Here is a 7477-nt window from a genome sequence, read left to right as displayed (position 1 = left end):
GTCCACGGCAGCCTTTTAAACTTTGATCTCATACTAATGACCTGGCTAATGTATGTAACTCAGTTACCAGTAAGGCTATACGCTGACAACTGCGTAATTTATCGCGTAATGTCACCTTACAGCACTTCATCTGACCTTAACGCGTTATCTGGTGCAACGCATCGCAAATGCATTTTAATGTTAAAAATCGTTACGTAGGCAAATCACCCGAATATCAGTGACTTGCAACTCTTCTCTCCATGGCATTGATGGCTCTGTACGAGACGAAGTAACCTCGTTATAGTGTTCACATAACTGGCTTACCTTTCACGGCAAACCCATGTTAACTACGTCTTTAAAAGCTCAAAGGGCCCCTTACGCATTTGCCTATGACGACTCGAAGGCGAAAGCAAGTTTCTTCTTTTTCTGCGTCGATATAATCTTCCTCCTTGCCCCCCCATCCTAGAGCTTTCTGGACCAAACGTGGTTTTGCACTGCCCCAAGGTCGGAAGCATTGAGAGCTTTCGACACTTCACCTAGTATTGCATTGCCTCCGTGATCGGTGGGGCGATCCCGGAGGCACTGCCAAGCGACGATGGCATGTGATGATGTCATCATGTGACGTGACAAAATTTGGCGATCTGTGACATCATGATGACGTCATATGGTGACGCCATCACATGATGATGATTTTTTGCATCATTCGTGTTGACGCCGCCGACGATCAATTTCCCTGTTTGATGAGGCATCTAAGGCTTTCGCCTTAATAATGTTAATCGCACGTTAGATGGCTTGGTTACGCTGAAACTTTAAAAGGGCCCCATCATCTCGTAGATTAACATTATATAAAACATTTCTATGGTCTCAGCTTTATTACGTATGCGCTTTGTGGGATCCAATAATTTCTTTTAAATCAACAAAAACGTTACAAAACCCGTTTCACTATGTCACATTATTGCATCTTTTCAAATATATCATGGATGACACTTACCATGTAACTTCCCAACCTCCCTCTGCACACACAAATGCATCTTTATCGTTATTGCAAAATATTTTTCGTAATCCACACATGAAAGATAAACTTGTTAGTGATCCACCTTATTTATTTTAGTGCTAACCACCGTCATAAAGTCACTTTTTGTCACAATACTTGGTCGCTGACCTCATTGAAGCCGAAGACAGCCAAGAAATGGAACCACCTCCTTCGTCCCCATTTCAGTGCATTTGGCTTTAAATCCGCTGTCGAGGATTATTAGTGTACGTACTACCGCTAGCATTCATTACCACCCATGTACTTTGTTTTTCGTCACCACTCCCTTCTGTAACGTTTTCGGGAATCGAAGGCGTTGAAATAAATAAATAAATAAATAAATAAATAAATAAATATTCATAGCCAAATCCAAAAGAAAAAAAAAAGAAAAACATACGCTCCCCGTCGGGGAATCGAACCCCGGTCTCCCGCGCAATTTCCACTCGTCAAGCAGGTGTACTGACCGCTATACTAACGAGGAGACAAGGTCGCGAAGTTCTTCACTCATACGAGTCCCAAAACACTTCATAGGCTCCATGTGTCAAAATACGGACAGGCGATTGGCCAAAATCACGGAGGTACGTCCGCTTATTGAGGCGCCATCTGTAGGCGGAAAAAGCAAGCTAATAAAGGGTATTCCTGTGTTTTGAGTTGACAGGTAACCATCTTGAAAGCTTTGCGAAGTGGGCAGCGCAACTCGGACGGAGAACGAGGAAGAACGCTTGAGTCGTGTTCGTTCGTTCTTCCTTGTCATCCGTCCAGATAGCGCTACCCACTTCGCAAATTATGTTCAGTTACCAACTCGCCCAGCTTGCCGTTTTAATCTTGACATTCTTGTCTCTCTGAAGGACTTCGATGACTGAAGTGAACTGGGAGATACATCCAACCAAATCTTTTCAATGTTCAAGACCAGACGCTACGGAGTCCCTCGGCTGCTTCTTCAGGGGTGACTGGGGGCTGGTTGGCTAGCAGCAGCGAGAAAGGCAAGGTAACGTCGGGACTTAAAAAAACGTCGGGAAGGTAATCACGTACGAGCAAACAGGACTGGGAAGGGGCCATCTCAAGTTCCGCACTCAAGATCCATTCAACGGCCGTCCAGAGGGCCCGTGAAAGGGCGGAGAGGCATGGCCTCCCGATTCCGACATGGGAGCAGCCAGCGGCGAGTTGGCGGTCACGGCAGCCAGGGAAAAGGACGAGCACCTATATGCGGCCTCGGTAGCCGCTGTAACGGCCGACGTGGCAGAGCAGCTGGCGGTTGCGCTGGCGATGCAGGATTGCAAACGGCCGCATACCTACAATGACTCCCGAGCAGCCGTCAGGGCTTTAGCCTCGGGAATGGTTGCTAGAGAGGCGGCAGCGCTTCCTGTAAAGCAAGTCAACCACAAATTTACCTCCGTGCATTACATCACGTGGTTCCTCGCTTACATGGGCGACGACGTGCTGCCGGGCCATCCGAACCCCAATGAGGTTGCTGAAGCCTCACCCAGTGAACCTCACCCCGTCGCGCGAGAACCCTCGCGCCGCGACGGCGGTGAGGCTTCATTGGTTTTGGAGGAGATCGGACACAGAGACCCCTTAATAACCTTTCACGAGATCGTCACCCACTATAGAGAGGAACGCATGGCGCTTCCCGCCTCCACACCCAAAACTATGTCGATCACAAGCACACTTAGGGTGCTTCAGACGAGGTCATATCCCTCGCGAGGTTTCCTAAGCCGGATTAACAGAGATATTAATCCACAATGCCCGGATTGTGGGGAGGCGTTTAGCACTTTAGCACATATGCTCTGGCAGTGTCCTGCGTTACGGTATACGTCACATACGAGCGAATAGGACTGGTAAGAGGCCATCTCAAGTACCGCATTCAAGATCCAGTCAACGGCCTGTCCAGAAACGCCCGTGAAAGAGCGGAGCGAGGAAAGCGAAAACAGCAGCGATGCGGTTCTCGCTCCTAGGTGGCCCTGTCGGTCTGCTGTCCGTCCGTAAGTTCGCTCCTGGGCATGTCAGGGTTTTGCAACGAAGTTTCGCAACTGGTAGGACTGAAGAACGCTAATGTGAAGCGGGGAATATAATCAGTGCTCGACTCAATAAAGAAATCTGCATCTATCGTAAACGGTTATGCTTATCCCACCGCGGGTTTACATATATAGGCGAAGCTGTTGTCACGCATACGAATGATGACCGAATGCAGAAATTATTGATCCCTCTTTCGTAGGAATCGCTCGTAACACGAGAGTGAAACGTATCTCCATAGAGGCAGTTGCCGCTGTTCTCTATGTTAATAAATGCAATTTAGTGTGTATTGCTACTGAGCCGTCATTACAGACTTCGACTGTGGATGCACCCATGTCTACACCCAGTACCACATCTCGTCTGAACATTACGGTCCGACACCGTAGCGGCTTTGACAGCCCAGGTATGGTTCGACGCGCTCAGATTCACCGAAGGCGAGAAGCAGTTTGCTAGTCGCGTGTCTCGAACGCCATGGTGTTCACAAAGTCTGCACGTGGGATAACAGTCGGTGGAACGTCCTAACAATTAAGAACCTTAAATCACACCGTATTTCACAACCATTACAGTAGACGGTTGCCCTACCGCGACGGCTGCCTTACACCGTGCAAGCGAGCATGAAGCAGGAAAAACAAGCAAAATCGATTGAATTAAACTCACTGAAAAGGGTAGCAAAATAGAGAAGCTGTTTCAAACACTGCACCTAATACCAGAACTATGAATTTCACCATGCCACCCCCCCCCCCCACACCACAGATAACTTCCCCTGCCAGCAGTTGGAACGCAAGGCCTCCTCTCTTCTAGCGGACAGCAAAGATTAGACAGCCACTATTACCGGTAGACATGCGTTACTTACTGCTGAATAGAACGGGGCGTTGATATACTTCATAAATTTTGACCCCTACAATGACTAGATCTTTGTAATAAGACTCCCTCAATGCACTGTTCGCCCCTTCCTCCCTTCCGCCTCTTCTAATTAAATCGATGAACTACGTCTCTAGCGCGGCAGCGGTCAAATACGTCACGCCCCGCATGATTTTTCCGCCAAAACATTCCATTCATAGGCGTAGGAACTCAAGAGCAAAAAAGAAAAAACACGCGTCATCATCAAAACGCCGAGTAACTTACGCACCCCCCCCCCCTCATTTCTGGACCTGCACCTGTATGTGCGTTGAAGTTGGGGTACTCACAAGTTAGCCTCCGCTCTTGGATAATCCACGGTAGAACACGCGCCTTCAAAGCACGGAAGGCTTCTCAAAGCACAACTTACGCGTTCGTCCTTCTTGATTCAATCCACTGGGAGCCGATGTAAATCCAAGGCGGTACCCATATCTCTCGATAAAGCAACAGCCACTGCAGGTACTTCCTCGTGCGGCCAACACAAACATACGAAGGCAGGAACTCAAACAGACCGCTCACCATTACCGACGTTGTAGCTGTTTCACGATCACGCTCACAGAGTTGCAAGTACACCTCAAACGGGAAAAGGGAACCCGAACACTGCGGCAAATTCATGGTGCATTCCACACAGTTTTGACTCTGAACCAACATAGGGCGGCACACAGCACACAAGCAGCCACCGTGTTTGTCGCTTTGTCCTCGCCGCCTCGCGATAAAACGACAACGCCGCGCAGCACGCTAACTATTCAAACGGCTCACTCGAAGAAACAGCGCTTGCTGCCCGTGTTCTAGCGGTTTTCGTGCCACGTGCCCACACTCCGTCGACTTCAAGCCGTTCAAGCGTTCAAGCGCCCAACGGTCCCGGCGTGAACTGTCATTGGTTGCAGGAGCGCGTAACCACATGGCGTGACAACGAACAGCCAATGGAGTGCTAACTATGACCTTCCTCTGATTTCCTTCTCTGCGATGCGTTGGCGAAGAAAGCGGGGGAGGGGGGGGCGGAAGGGGGAGCGTCGCGGCGGTTTTTGCAGTAGACAGTGGTGGCGGTTTAGATTCTTATTGATGAGACGAAGGAAGCCTCGCCCGACCGTTGGAAAGTTCTGTTTGTTGTTTGTTTCTTTTTTTATGCTGGCTGATTAGATTTCGGATACATTATAGGGCTTATTGCTAGAGATGACTTTCTCAAAGTGGTTAAACGGTGGAAAACGGTTGATGTACCAAGATAACTGCGTATACGTGCATCAGTGCGTTTTTAATAATAATATCTGGGGTTTTACGTCACAAAACCTCATATGATTATGAGAGACGCCGTAGTGAAGGGCTCCGGAAATTTCGACCATCTGGTGTTCTTTAACGTGCACCTAAATCTAAGTACACGGGCCTCTACCATTTCGCCTCCATCGAAATGCGAACCGCCGCGGCCGGGATCGAACCCGCGACTTTCGAGTCAGCAGCCGAGCACCGCAACCGCTATACCACCGCGCCGGACAGCAGTGCGTTTCTAATAAGCGGTCACAAGTCCTCGATGTGTCCGTCAGCTTTAGTGATTGCTTCAGTTACGCTATCCATATGCAGGGTTTTCCATTAGGGGTTCAAGTCTCACCTCTGCGCCCCCCTAACCCCTTCTGTCGAGTCCGAAAAAAAAAAAGACAAGCTCCGCCATGGATGCAAAAATGAAAATGAAGCGATTGACGTGTTTCTCAGAGCGGCCTGCCCTAGGTCGTCGGCTTTCCGGGGCTAAAGGCGCGAAGTAAACAGTTCTTTGAATCCACTATCTGGGGTCCTCCGTCGCCATTATCATCAAAAAGCGCGAAAGCCATAACCCTGCGCATTAAAAATGGCGTGAAAGGTCCGACTGTGTAAAGACATGGGGCAGAATTGGCGCCCCTCTTCAGATGAATAGGGGGGGGGGCTTCCCCCCCTAATCGGAGCGCTTTTTTTGGAGGTAACTCGGCTTATCGTATTTTATTTTTCGTAAATCCCCAATTCTCCGAATTTGGAGTTTAATTTCGCATTATCCTCAATACTCCAATATCTTAGATGAAGTATCTGAACACCAAAGCAGCAGAACAAACGAAGCGTATTTTAGTTGTCCGGAACGTTTGAACACACAAACATATATACACACAAGCGCAAATACTTGAATACAAAACACCTACGTTTTGTGTATTACAGCCTTAGAGTTTGTTGTAAAAGACGCAAGTATAGTTTACCAGGCCCGCACATTGAATGCCGTCTGGCGAGCCTCAATGCCACCTGGGGACCGTATATCAGATGTCGTCTTGCGCTTCCGAGGGCCCTATATGTTGACGTCTCTCACTCCATGCGCGACAAGCCCTTTGTTAAATGTGCAATAGGGGCGGTCTACGCGATACTGTTGGCTTGAGATAAAGTTTATTTCGGCCAAACCGCCGATGTATCAATGACCGCTTAGAAATGCCCGTGCGATAAAGAACGGAACAGGGACATATTGGCTGGTAAATCGGAGTTTATCGATAAATCCGAAATGTAAACTATTTTACAGGCGAGTGTATATCGGATTTTTTCGGATTTCTCCGAAAACACGGAGCCCTAGTTATAGTACACCACTCCATTATTTCAGTATAGTCCGATAATAATTTGATGATATTCGTCATATGCGGAAAAAAAAAATCCTCAGAGGATCTCTTGCATTCACCTAAGATTACTCGAACGCGAAAGCAATCTTCTTTTTCTTGTGAGTCGACGTGTTTAGTGATCCTGCTCCGCAAACACCGCCGAAATCTCTCTGCACTAGTGTACTTTGCACTGCCTCTAGGATCGAAGGCACCTCGCCCGTTTTGCACTGTCTCCGGGATCGGCCCACCTTTTGACCAAGCTACGATGTTCATGTGATGACTTCACGATGTGACGTTATGATGACTTCACAAATTTTGGCGATCTGTGACGTCATTATGGCGCCATGAGGTGACGTCATCACATCATAACTTTTTGCATCACTCGTGTTGTCCTCGACGCCGCCGGACGCCGACGCCGACGGTCAATTTTCGCGCATGATGGGGCATTTAAAGCTTTCGCCTTAATCATTTTTTTTCATTGAGCCAATAAACGTGTCTAGTTGATGAATACTGAGAACACGCTAAATTGAAACACAACACGAATAACTCTTTATGCTTTACCCTGTAAACTTGCGCGTCAGTCTGTCGTTTCTGTTGTGATTTCAGATCTTCCATTGTATTCATCTGCAGATAGATATGCCGCGAATAGGGTCTCCACTGATTACATAATTTATAGAAGCATACTGTTTATTGCTTCTAAATGCAACTACATATTACAAGCGAATTGTTCTTCTCGACCGACCAGTTCAAACGCTATATATATGTTAAGGTATTCTTGGAATACCTTCAAATTCGCTCATAATTTTTCTAGTTCAGGGGCAATACGTAAATAATCTTATCCCACCAAGCGCGTGCCACCACTTTCAACCCGCCGCGTAAAATCGATTAGCTTCCACCAAGAGCGCACATAAAAAAAAAATTACACCATCTCCCGCTAAAGGGGACCATGAGGCGATGCGAA

General features: G+C 47.8%; 1 non-coding gene across 1 annotated transcript; it reads right to left on the bottom strand.

The window, feature by feature from the left end:
* Nucleotides 1-1407: 1407 nt before the first annotated feature.
* On the bottom strand, nt 1408-1490 carry Trnav-gac (transfer RNA valine (anticodon GAC)). The gene is given in 2 exon segments: nt 1408-1442; nt 1454-1490. It is a non-coding gene; the product is annotated as a tRNA-Val (tRNA).
* Nucleotides 1491-7477: the final 5987 nt, after the last annotated feature.

This window comes from Rhipicephalus sanguineus, chromosome 1, assembly GCF_013339695.2.
Source record: "Rhipicephalus sanguineus isolate Rsan-2018 chromosome 1, BIME_Rsan_1.4, whole genome shotgun sequence".
NCBI lineage: Eukaryota > Metazoa > Arthropoda > Arachnida > Ixodida > Ixodidae > Rhipicephalus > Rhipicephalus sanguineus.
This window is presented reverse-complemented; position numbering and strand designations above follow the sequence as displayed.